This window comes from Sander lucioperca, chromosome 16 (genome assembly GCF_008315115.2).
Source record: "Sander lucioperca isolate FBNREF2018 chromosome 16, SLUC_FBN_1.2, whole genome shotgun sequence".
Classification (NCBI taxonomy): Eukaryota; Metazoa; Chordata; class Actinopteri; order Perciformes; family Percidae; genus Sander; species Sander lucioperca.
The window spans coordinates 16,384,644-16,398,710 of record NC_050188.1 but is presented as its reverse complement, the minus strand read 5'-3'; the positions used below and the strand labels follow the sequence as shown (position 1 = coordinate 16,398,710).

General features: G+C 40.5%; 1 long non-coding RNA gene across 1 annotated transcript; it reads left to right on the top strand.

Annotated features, from left to right (window-relative positions):
- The first annotated feature begins 630 nt into the window (after positions 1-630).
- LOC118493309 lies at positions 631-13,272 on the top strand. The gene is made up of 3 exons (XR_004895301.1): positions 631-661; positions 12,844-13,011; positions 13,247-13,272. It is a non-coding gene; the product is annotated as an uncharacterized LOC118493309 (long non-coding RNA).
- Positions 13,273-14,067: the final 795 nt, after the last annotated feature.

The following is a 14,067-nucleotide window of genomic DNA, read 5'->3' as shown; positions in this document are numbered from 1 at the left end:
ATCAGGGTAAGCCAAAGAGGCAGACACACTGCCAATTGCATCGTGAAGTGTGCAGGAAGTTCCGATTGCTTGGTTCAGAAAGTTAGCTGTAGTTAAACAATGGACAACTGAAAAACACTCAGGTAGTTGCCTCACACAGATTTCACATACTGCTGAATGCTAAAATGCCTTTGTCCACAGTGACTGGATCCACGATTCATTGCAAATATGAAGCATATTTGATACGAAGGGGACCCTACAGATGCAGTGGCTACGCTTGAGAACAGCAGTGCAGCAACAGCTTCACAGCATGGGGGCAACAAGACCCTTTCAGATGTGTATTCTGGCTATTTGACTCAAGTCCTTCTGGGACAGGCATCAAGCGGTCACGTCTGTAAATGAGCAGACGGCTTAACTACAACTGTGGAACATAGAAATCCCATTTTGTAAGTCTTGTGAAGAGCATCATCCAAGCAAAACAAAAAGGACAGATTTATTTATTTTTTGTCAGTGGAGCATGGTCCCTAAACGGGACATCCACTAATGAGGTAATTGACTAACGAGATATCCAATCAGGAGCCACAGTGCCGGAGGGTGGGAAGGCGGCTGCTGTCAACGACACAATCGAGTGATTCCCATTTTGCACACACACACACACACACACACACACACACACACACACGTATGCCCACGCACTCTTCAACAGAGAGAATATTTGGTCATCACCAGCTGCCTGTGATCAAGCAATGTTGCTTGTGGGGTTTATATGGAGGGAGACAGATTGTATATGGGTGCGGGAGGTGCGGGAATGTGTGTGTCGGTCTGTGTGAAAGGGGGAAATGTACAACAAGCGTCAGCATCATTGACTTTACAACAAGGTGCCAGTGGCTATTGCAACACCCACACCCACAGACCCACACCCACACACACAAAGATAAAACTTTATTGTCTGTTCACACAGAAAATGTTCTTGCATTGTCTGCTCCAACAGTCAACAGGTAACATGAACAAACACACAAACAACAAGGTTTTGGCTCCGATTAGTTTCACACATGGCAGACAACATCACATTTGTTACCCTCGGTTATTGTGAGGATAGATACAGATGCCGTCTGATTGAAAAGAGGAAGAGGGGAGGAATGGCATTACTGTCATGGTCCTGCAGAAACCCTGTATGCGCAACAAGTCGACTGGTGATATGAGGTTTCTCTGACAACCTGACTACATTTTGTATATTATATTGTGTTCATGTTGAGGTGAAGGCTACCATAGCGCTTTATGTACTGATTAAAACCCATAACTGCTGCACTGATGAAAATAGGGCCCCATTTTTCTTCATACCTGAGACGTTGGGATTTCTCTGCTGCCAGACCTCCCAGATGTGAGGCACAAACCTTGTGTGTTAAGCATTTTCACTACATGACAGACACTGTAATTTATTAAATGCAAATAAATACAGAATTGCACTGTAAATGTATGTACGTGTCAGGAATATTTGTGATGCTCAAATACTGATCTTTACTTTTTTTACTCCTATTGATGTTGTGTTTAAGTGACATTTATCTTTCTTAAGTGTTTCAGCTGCTAAGAGAGGAATGTTTGGCCACCAGTGACACAGAACACATACATTCTGGAAGATTAAACAGTTCAGACAAGTCTGAGAGCAATCCTGGTGGCACTGTTGCACATTGAAGCGAGATATTGATGTGGCATCTGGTTTTTAAGAGGTGAAGCAGACGTGGTCCCCAGCCACCAGTTCCCATTACTTTCAGATAGTGGTGATTTGGATGCAATTTACTGCACTCCATTGGACCATGTATGTGTGTGGCCATAGGTGTTTTGTGTGTAATCTCTAATAACGCAGTGATGGACTGTGGTGTGTAGCCATTTTGAGTGAGATGGACTGAATCTAAGTATTGTACTGCCTGCTCTGATACGCTCTCCCTCTCTTTCTCTCTCTACTTTACTATTTTTTCAGCCTTGCACACTGCCTGCAGGAAAGGAGGAATCTTCTAAAACAGTTATTTATCTACATCTCATTCCCTCTTTTCACTACCCCTTTCCTCTCTACACTATCAGAGCAGGACACAAACACACTCTCAAATCACACACATGCACAGGCAGGGAGGTTTTGGGCCGTAAATCCAGCACCAACCAAGAAGCTGTCACCAGCCACACCTGATAAATATGGAGCTATTGTGCGGTGTGTGCATGTGCAAGTATGTAGACTATGGGTGTGTGTGATTGGGATGGGAATTTATGGCTTTCAGTTAAATGAAGTGAACAATGAGGTCACACTTAGAAAATCATCAAAAGGAGAGAGAGGGGGATGAACACAGTGGGGTACAAGCATGTCTATCCATTATGCCAAGTCCAAAAGGGAAAAGAGGGACTGTTCGTGCTTATGTATATAATAAAAAGACAAAACTAAAATGCAGTGTCTAATAGTTAGCAATCATCCTATCTTCATTAATCTCATAAAAACAATATCTTGATAAAAAAAATAATAGAATTGCTCCTGCATTTACTGTTTTGGCCCTCTAAAGCAGAGGGAACACATTAGTAATGTTAAACTTGTTAGCAAACATTGGCCTATTTACACATTATGATCATTGTTTTAACATGTCATTGTCGTGATGTCATGATCCTTGCCCTGATCACTGCTTCAACAGAAGAACCAAGCATAGCCTGAGCTGACTCAAAAGTCCATATCCTAAGCATGAATACCTATCTTTAGACTGAGAGGACTCACATGACATACTTGAACGGCTAATCAGCTGTAGGTTTCTTTGCTTTAGTGTCCTTGAATGAGTCATACAGCAGCTCTTTAAATCAGACCCATTGTACTGTAGGCACCATGTCGCTGTCCATTCTGCTCTTCCAAGAACTTTTAGTTTCAATCACATCGACTTCAACAACATCAACATGTTGAGATGACCGGCATTCTAAAGATCAGCGGGACACAGGACAAGTTACCTAGCAACAGCCATGGTGCAGCTAACATGCTGCTGCTGGAAAACTGGAAAGGCCTTTATCTACAGCTCTAGCGTGGATTGTGTCTCAAGGGGTTTGCTGAACGGATGCAATATGTCTTTTCCAAAGTGATGCATTTTTATCTTACACCTAATAATGAGATTTTTTCACAAAGGTGTATTCACTTTGAACTATTTTTTTTTATTGAAATGAGAGTTAAAGGGGTATGCCTATCACATCATGCATGTTAGATGGGGGAGTGCTGTATCAGATTCTTTTTATGTGAGGAATGGGGTCAGGCAGGGTGGGATATTATCTCAACTCTCGTTTGACTTTGACTGAAAACTTGTGCTGTAGTTAAAGACTTGTTAACCAGGTTGTGTTTCTCATAAATCATCTTTTTCCATAATTACTACAGATTGTTAGATTTTTTTCCCCTCCTTGCAGTGTTAGACATGTAACAATTCTCCCAATATGGTCCTGACTTTGACATAAGACTTATTGCCATAAAGACAATTATATTATAATTAGATGCAAATACGGTAGAAAATTAAACTTCCCTGAGTTATCTTGGTCATCTTTTTATAAATGATCCAATGGATGATTTAGATACATATCAACAATGATAGAAAATACAGAATATGCTCTGGGCAACACACTTGTACAGTATGTACATTTCATAAGAGCTCAACTGATGCCCAGATCTCATTGTTCGGGGATTACTGTAGACTCTGCTCAGCTAAGGTCTAGGTATACAAAGAGCAGTATGCAGGGACCGCTGCCTACAATGATGCCACAGGGATGTTATTGTGTGTGCAAAGATGTTACATTGTGACTTATGATTGTCAACATAAATGTACCCATATGTCAGGTAGTGATAAGGACCTTGTAAAGAACAGCCTAACCGAAGCACTGTTGAAACCTACCAAAAGTTGCTGATGTTGAGATGTAGTGACTCTACCGCAACAGTTTCTTTGTACTTTTGAGAATGGGTGATGCTGATTAGCTTTCAATTGCAATGTTTTTATTGTGATATGTACGTGAAAGACATACTTTTTGACTTCTATTTATTATATATTCTATATGGTCCTCTGATTGAATTAAAAAGCCAGAAATATTATATTCACTCCATATTTGCACCTAAGGTTAATAATATATATATATATATATTTTATCTAAAAAAAAAACTTTATATGAAGCATTGTTTTTATAGCAGACCCCTACTGCCTCCCTGGATCTGCATTTGGTGCTTGAAATACCTTGTCTTCTACATACTGAACCTTCTACTGAAAATTCAGAAAGAAATGCAGATCCAAATAGTCTTTCATAAAAATAAAAATAAGTCACAAAAAGGTTCAATTTCCAGTGGTATTGATGACTGATTTGACACCTGGAGTACATCATCAAGTGAGGGACAGCATTGAATTGTTCTCCACAAAGGCCTACTGTATCTGTGTCAGGGACTTAGGAAATATCTGGAGAGGGAAACACAATAGATGTGTCAGAGTGGTCGAGACTGTGATAGACAGAAAAGGAACAGCAAGGCAAAAGAGAAGCAATGTGAGTGAGAGACAAAAACAGGCAGGTGCTTGGAGCTCAGTACCATTGTTGGACAGCAATGATAACCTGCTAATTCCAGAGTACACATACAGTAATTGATCCAATTATCTCACAACAGCGCCCTTCTCACACAGTCTGAATAAAACACATCACATTCAGAAATACAATCAAATTCAATCACAGCCCTTCCATTCATCTGTTAACTCATGTAATGTGTGTAAGAGTGAGTCTGTGTGAGCAGGTTTTGTCATGAGAGAGACAGAGATAGAGCAGTAAGCAAAGGTGTACATTAGGCATGCAAGTTTCATATTTTACATTTCAGAACTTTGTAAAGACAAGAAAATTGCAGTCGCAGACACTCCTGGGAACCTGATTGAGGAGCCTAAGGCATTGTGCTTCAATGTTCAAAAATAAATCTTAAAGTCAAGATTGTGCATTCGGTTATGCAAGCCACCAGACAATGCACCTCTTTGAAGACAACAAAAACATCTTCACCTCAGGTTCAGGGTTTAACTAGAATTACTGCCTTTCAGTTGAATGCTTCCACCAACAAGTCAAGTTGCCATGTACATCCCTGTCTGTCCAGGCTCATATAATATATGTAGTGAAGACTTTCATTCATTTGTCATTTCATCATTTAATTAAAGGTATTAAGGCATTTAGTGGCAAAACGTGGATACTTCACACACATCTTCAACCTAGCAGCACAGAAGAGCTATACAATCACCACAGTTTCAAGATTAGTGTCACCAATTCGGTATCTGACCAAAACCCCTCTACTGTTCCTGGCGTTAAAAAGAGTTTTTTGCAGAACATTACAATGTCACAGTGAAGTTTACCTTCGACCTTTTGGATATAAAATGTCATCACTTCATAATTTTATCCTATTAGACATTTTTGTGTTTAGAACCAGATAAATGTGCCGTTTCAACAAGGTCCTCTATGTGATTGTAGGCCACAAATACAATGTCTTTATAGAATAAATAATTATGAATCCAAAAATCAAGTCACGTAATCTCCATTATCCCCACATCGCTTTAAGCTAGCCTTGTTCTGTCTTTTTAGCATGATAGCTAACACCTGGGGCCAGTTGTTCAAAACATTTAATCTGGATCAAAATGATCCGGATTTGGAAATCCCATTTTTTGCTATTCAGGATCAGGTAATCCGTCTTACTTTTATGCCTGTTTTTCAAAGCAACATTGGACTGGATCACCCTGATCCAGATACACAGTTTTCAAGATTACAAAATCCGGATTACCAGTGCTCTAAATGGGACAACATATCACAATGTGGGCTACCAGCTATGTAAAGAACAGGTAGAAGAGCCAACATGGGGTCACTGTAAGTGTTTATTTTGAGACAAAACACAAAAATAACATAAACATCCACTTCCATTCATAATTTCTTTTATGACCCCTCATCTGAGCCACAACAAATAAAAACAAATATACATTAACAAATACATTGTGGATATTTTGAAAACGTCTTAAAAAAAAAAAAAAAAAAAAAAAGGCTAAATGTCCAATAGTTAACAAAATGAAGAATGTTCAGGGTTCTTCTTCATCTGAGGAAGAGAGAACAGCATTTCCAAGCCCTGCTTTTAGGAGGCGGATCTGAAGTTTCGCTTTGGTTTGCTGCAGTTTGGTCAGCTTGATTTGTTCCTCTGCCAGGAGTATCTGTGCTTCTGCTCTTTCAGTTTCTCGTTTAAGAAGTGAGTCATAGGCATCATCATCATTATTCTTCGGCAAAGGACGCTTCAAGCCTCTTTTCTGAGCTCCTGTGACTGCTGGCTCTACCAGTGAGGATCCAGGTTGTTCTTCAATAATAGGGCTGAGATCCAGAATGGATGTTTCCTCTGCATTAGGAGGAACTGGCTCACTTTCCTCTACAATTGTAGGTTCACCATCCCCTGCAACACCTTGAATCCCATGCAGAGCTTTAGAGTTCTCACCTCCAATAATGTCCAGAACCACATCTGCGTATTCACCTTTCTTAAAGGGTTTGTTGCCTGTTTGGGTGTTTTTGGCTTCAGCAAGGTCCTTTGTTGCTCTGGCCCTCAGATTCTTCCATCTAAATTTCACTTGCTCCATGGTCCTCTTCTGGCCAGACCCCATTGCATTCACATTCTGGGTGATTTCAACCCAAATGTCTTTCTTCCTTTTGTTAGTCACCATTCCACCCGCAACAGAGCTTCCTACTATTGAGGCATAATGGCACTTAACACCCTCCAGTAGTGCATGGGTTTCTGCAATAGTGAAATTAGGTTCTTTTGAGTCCATGGTTCCACCTCATCTGTTGTAGTGAACATAGTATTTATAGGCCTTGGGCATGACTGACTTAATTGAACACAAGCCACAGCACATCAGCCAATTGTTGTGTGGGTATTTGACAGCCATCTTATATTCAGCCTTTCTCAGTGGACTTAGAGAGAGGCACTGACATGGCAGGTATTGTCCATCGCTACCACCATTTTGGTGGAAGAGGATACCGTCAAAGGGTGTATGTTGAGCGTGCACAACCACTGGAGCAATACACCACTGAAGAATTGTATGCTCGCTTTCGCTTTGGGAATGCTGATATTAAGTACACTGCAGACCTTGTCAGGCCAAAACTTCAACGGAGAACCCGAAGGAGTCACAGTCTGTCTGCGGAAGAACAGGTCCTCATTGGTCTGCGCTTCTATGCATCTGGGACTTTCTACCAAGTTGTTGGTGACAATATAGGAGTAGACAAATCAACTGTGAGTGATGTAGTGAAAGCTGTGTCAATTGCATTGGCCAGCCTGGTCAATCAGTTTGTTTCACTTCCAAAAGATGTCCAGATTGCCCAGACAAAGCACAAGTTTTTTTCTTTTTGGGAACATGCCCAATACTATTGGGGTTATTGACTGCACTCATGTGCATATCCAAGCACCTCATGAGAGGGATTGAGAGTACATCAACCGAAAGGGGAGGCGCAGCATCAACATCCAACTTGTGGGCGATGCTGACCTCATCATCACAAACTGTGTCGTGAAGTGGCCTAGGTCTGTTCATGATGCACGTATCCTGAGAGAGAGTGCTTTATACAGAGAGATCCAAACCAACCGACCGGATGGCATAATATTAGGAGACTGTGCCTATCCACTCCTACCATGGCTGATGACTCCTTTTCTTGCAGCAACCACACCTGCGCAGGCACGCTTCAACACTGCTCATTTCAAAACAAGATGTGCAAATGAGCGTTTAAATGTTCTGAGTTCTGAAGAGACACTTTGCATGTCTTAACTACTTGCGAGTGGAACCACAGGGAGCATGCAACATAATACTTGCGTGTATCGTCCTGCACAACATCGCTACCAGGCGCAATGTCCCTCTCTGTGATGATGTTTATGATGCACCTGAGTCTGTTGAAGAACCAGACCAACCTCTGGCGTTCTGTCAGAATGAGGGACTGACTGGACATATAGTAAGGGATGCAATTGTAAGAAAATATTTTTTACAGGCTCATCTATGATGATTGTTTCCTTGAAATTAATATACGGTGATGAATGACAGAAAAATGGAATATATTATTTTTTGTTTGTTATTATTGTTATTTCATGGGGACAAGATCATTTTTATTTTATTTTTACTTTACTATACTGAATAGCTTAATTGGTAGCCTATGTCTACTTTATCTACTTTATCACTGTTACAACGGTTACACAAGTCAAGTGCAAAATATAAATAAAAGTATATACACTAAATGATACAAATGTATTATTTGACCAATTTTAAAGTTTTACTACATTTTCTTCCTGGAATCCACCTTGAAATCCTACCCCCTGTTGGGATCAGGATAATCGTGTTTTTTTGGATCAAAGTTATCCAACTCCTACTGACAAGTTTTGAACAACACAAACAGAAGGTTTGATCCAGACTAAAACTAGGATTGGATTCCGTGATCTAATCTGATTTCAGATTCCTTCTTTCCCTTTTGAACAACCCATTTTCAAGATTTGATCCAATCTGATAACCAAAATCCGATCAGTTTACCTTTGAACAACTGGCCCCAGGGCCTTTCCAAAGAGTTTCAAGTTTCAGTGCGATTGTAGCCCTACAAGCATTATTACACAAGAAAACCAAGCGACACAAAGATTGGAAAAATTGGGCGTTGCTGAGATATTGCGATTCACGAAAATGTGACAGACATATGGTCACAGTGACCTTAACCTTTGACCTCCAAAATCTGATTAATTCACCATCAATTTGTGCCAAATTTGAAGAAATTCTCTCAAGGTGGTCCTAAGATATCTCGTTCACAAGAATAGGACGGACAGATGTATGGATGGACAACCTGAAAACATAATGCCTCCGGTCACAGCTGTCGCCAGCGCGAAAGCATAAAAAGTGGAAAGAAAGCAACATTTGAAGATGGAGAGTGTAATAAAAAGTATTTCAGAGGAGAAACAGGGTAGATAGAAATTTATATGTTTTGCTTCTTGCGGCAATGCATAGCATTGAGCAAAAGTGATATCAAAGGAGATGGAGGCCACGGTGACAGGGACTACTATGAGCAGGGTGACCTAGTGGTTTGAGATGCCATCCAATTATTGAAAGGTCACGTGTTTGATCACAGAAAAAGCCACTGAGTGTCTATCAACAACCATGTATCATGTCAAATGGTCCTTGAGATAGACCCCGAATGTGCCTGCTCACTCAGTTCAAGTTCATGAATGGTAAACACAATGGTTGACCCTGTATATTAATCAAACTGAGAAAATAGAAAGGGGCAAGTTCTATTAGAGATGTGAAAAGAGCTTGCACCTTGAATGACAGTATGTGAAAGCCATATTTTAAAATTGTAAAATATGATCAAAATGGTTCAAAGGCTACGGCTTTCATGCCAAATTGCAGAACAATCCAATATAGAAAATGTAAGAAAAAACAGGAAACCTTGGGTCAATGGTAACATACTCTATACTGGAGTCAAACTCAACTCTGTTACCTGCTCTCTTTCAGCCTTGTGCTTGTTCACATACTTATCTCAGTTTATATTAGAGAAGCTGTCGGTGATGAATCCAGGCTCTTACATTCATCAAATATGGCTAAATGTGCAAGAAATAAGTGCTTGATGTCTCACTTAGAGAGCTTAGGCTTGCTAATGTTAAGTACACCAATAGATACCTGGTCAGCAAAGCTATAATGTGCCACTCAGCAAGAGCCGTTTTCAGCTCTGTGAAAATTAAGATAGCTTCTCAGTTTCAGTGAATATCACAATATTACAGCCACAGTAGCAACCGAAAGCTTTCTCAGGCTCTGGAAATGCAGAATATAGAGCAAACAATCTTGATTTCAGGTTGCCAAAAACCTAAAAACAAAGAAGTCAATACCATAATTTCATTTTGTTCTTTGTTTTGGTAAACTTAAAGCTATAAATCAGTCCTATATCCGAAGAAATACCAAATAAAAGAACATTAAACTCTAGCAACTGTAAATTCTGGATTTTCAAACTAGAGGGAAATGATGGTTCAGTTCATGTAAAGTTGTCATTTACTACTTAGATGACTGAATGATGACTGAATAGTAACTTTGGAGCACTTATTTAAAATAGGAAGCTCAATACTAAATTATATAATTCAATATTTTTTACAATTAGTAGATTCGCAAATAATCAGTATACTTAGTTTCCTTTTTCATAAAGTGTCAACTTCATAAAAAAAAGAATATACAAGGGGAGGATATGAGGATGCAATCAGGTACGTTTGGATACAGGCGGTGTGTTCAAGGAGAGAGAATGGCTGTTGCAGCGGAGAGAGACGAGAGGGAGTGAGGGATGGAGCAGAAGATTGAAGAGAAAAAAGATAGATGAATGAGGGGAGTCTCCTACTGAAAGGTCAGGTGTTTCTGCTGCAGTTAATGCTTTACCTTTTATCTTCTGAGACAGTGCCTGACAAGAGGCACAATGACAGATAACCGATTTTTGCCATCACTCAATAAAACCGCTTGCATTAAGGTAGAGAGACATCTGTGGAGGATGAAGTCAATTAGTCCCCATTGATGCTGGGGCCAAAAATGCACTTCTTGTTATTTTCTTCTCCTCACACCCTCCGTATTCTGGTCTGCTGTTGACACACTGTAGCGAAGTGTGCCACCTCTATCTCAGGTTTTGCACCAGTTTGTTTCACCTTTGCAGAGGTGGTTGTAGTGTTGTTTTACATTGGTTTTAAGTGGTGCATTTGATGTGAGGTCAGGATCAGGGAGGGAGGGGGGTTTTATGGCATCTCACAGACTAGTGAAAATGGAGGATGTGTAGTGGGAAAGAAAGGATGTGTTAAAAGCAAGATAATTGCTTGGGGTGTTTTAGAGCAGCGAGTGTTGGTGCTCACTTCAAATCTAACAACTCCAGCTTTAAGAGCTGTTATGTCTAATACCCACTGTTCATTGAAGACAAAGGTTTGGCTAGTGAGCTCTCTTGTTTCTGTCACTTTGCCAGCCGTCTCCATCTGACTTTCCTAATGTGTGAAATCCCAGACCTCAAGCTGAAATCTAGACCTCCAGCATGCAGGAAAACAGAAAAACTTTCTCTAGTGTCTAGTTACTGATAGTTGCAGAAGAAGTATTCAGATATTGAGCTTAAAGTGATAAAATAGTGAAAATAAATAAATAAGAAGATGAAGAGTAATTTCCCAAATTATATTAAAATGGGTACTTTTTTGGAACACACTGAATATAAAGCAGAGAAGTACATTGTGCGTACGTAGAGCACAAGATACAAAAAAAAAAAACCTGTGGATATGTTATTCAAAATGTTGTTCCACAATGGATACTCTGCTAAGTGAAAAAGTCCTGCACCCACGGTTTTACTAACAGAAAACTATAAGAATACATGTAACATCTAGAAACTAATAACTGCAGCTTCAAGATAAATGTTAGCACGGAAAAAGTGAGAAATGTTCTTGTTCCTTGCCTTTTAGTGAGTGTGAAATAATAATAACTTTGTAAACTATGTTTTAAAGGTGCTACATTAATAAAGCAGGCTATCCATAGCTCAATATGACTGAATAACAGAGAGCCAAACAGTGGGGCCAAACAATAGCAGGACATTTCGGTAATTAAAAATAAGAAGCTAAAGGATGCAAAACGTAGAGAGAAGACAATATAAAAAACAATAAAAAACATGACAAATAAAAATATGCATAAAAAAATCAATAAGTAAAATAAAATAAATAAAAATAAAGAGCAATAGAAAATAAAAAAGACAACATCACATTAAAGCAAGTCTGTAAAAATGGGATTTATGAAGTGATTGAAAAGAGTTCACTGATGCTGCAAGCCTTATCTCCCCAGGCAGGCCATTTGAAAGCTGAGGGGCCCTGATGGCAAAAGCACGGTCACCTTTAGATTCAAGCCTCGACTCTGGAACGTCCAGAACAACACGGTCTCACGGTAGTTTGTGAAATTTTCACGTTATTTTTAATCTATTGATTCATGTACCAACATGGCATCATGACTTTGCGTAAACATACACGCCACTTTCTGTACACATTTTGAGCTATCCACATGTATGTCTACGCTGTATACAGCGGATGTAAACATACACACCACGTGGCATCGCCACGTGCCGTGTTATCACGAGAACGTGCCGTGCTATCGCGAGAACGTCACATGCGTGTAAAAAAAAAAAAAAAAAAAAAGAAAAAAGGTTGGGTTTAGGAAAAGAACATTGGGGAAGGCTTTATTAAAAAAAAAAAAAAAAAAACAGTTGATAAACGCCACACGCGGGACACGATCCCAGCTCTCCTGGGTGAAAGTCCTGTGTTTTACCTATCCACCACCCAACCAACCTCCGTCCTTTCATACTACTCGTTATGGTGATAATTCACTTGTAATGTAGGTCAATGGAGGCCAAACGGTGTTGATAAACACGCTAAAAAATTATTACGCATCTTGATAACATGCAAAAACGGCATACGAATTGGCATGTCATACGTACGCCACTTTGTGAGATCAGTTTGCATGTACAACAATGCATTTTTTTCTTGTTTTTTTCGTGGTGGCCAGCACGAAATGAGAACCATCTATACGGAGGTTGGGTTTAGGAAAAGAACGGGGAAAGGACGCGTCACACACCGGGAGACGGCCGCGGGGGACGTGCGACAATAACGTGATGGTTGTTATTAAGAACAGAACAACGGGGAAACAAAATGCCACACGCGGGCCACGATCCCTGGTCTCCAGGTTGAAAGACCTGTGTTGTTTGACCCATTCACCACCCCAACCAACCTCCTTACGCGGATTTTCGGCATTTCATACTACTCGCTACCGTAGTCGTGCTGTGATCACGAAATACGCTTCCCATTGACAGGGCTCCAGACTAACTTTTTGCCTTGGTTGCACTGGTGCACCTAACTTTTTTATTTAAGTGCACGAGCACAAAATTTAGGTGGACCCAAATTTTTCCTCGCGTCGCTGTTAACGCTGAATGGGGATACACGATATATAGCTCTGTATTTTTTTACCAAGTGGGCTAAATGTTCAGTTTTAAGTCAAAGCCACTTTTCACAAGCTCTTTTATTAAAACAGATTGTGATTAAAATAAAATGCAAAGACAGGGTTTCCTTTACTAGTTTGAAAATATACAACTGCAACACCTTCAAAAAGTTATCTGAAATAAATAGCTTAGGATATATTAAAAAATATATACATCTCTGAGAAAGCTCCTTCACTTGTTTTCAACAACAATAACAGACTGATTAAAAGAGAGAGAGGACGCCCGGATAGCTCAGTTGGTATATATAGAGGTTCGACTCCGACCTGCGGCGCTCTCCTGCATGTCATTCCCCCCTCTCTCTCCCCTTTCATGGCTTCAGCTTTCCTATCAAAATAAAGGCTGAAATCTTAAAAAAAAAAAACAGAGGGAGAAGGAAGTGCGATGGACTGAAGCGCATGCTACTCACAGAGTGACAGCTGACTGGGTCCAGCATGGGTCAAATGCGCTCTGGCAGGATACTGACCGCATCCAAGCTGGCGTGTGCCATCGTGGTCAAAATGATGTCATATCCTGCCGGCGCATCCGATTTATAGCGCGCGCCGAGCTGTCGCGCACGGCTCTTTTTTTCAGCAGCGCGCGACAAAGCGTAAACGGGAGGCCGAACGGGTCGCAGCCAACCGGATGCCAGGGCTCTCACAGTGACTGCTAGTCTCTCTTGTAAACTTACTGGGTTAAGAGGAGTTCTTTCAAAGCCCGTCTACGGAAAGCCGTTCCACTCCCTATTAAGCCCCATTGTACCTACTTTGGTTGCAGTTCCACCAGAGTTCCACTGGGGGTGATCACGGTCCAGTGCAAAATGAATGGGACTCTATGGAGCTAGACGGCTAAATGTGTCTCTTTCGCCTGATTGTCGTTGAGAAATCTCAGATTTGATTGTAGTTTTTGCAAGTTCAACATGGATTATAGGTCAAAAGTTGAATGAACGAGTACTTATGCCCTTTCGATTTGTTACAGGTTGAGTCGTTGTTGCCCATAACACGCTAGCATTCTGCTAATGAATGCTGATTGGTCAGTGAAGGACTGATTACGATCAGAGAT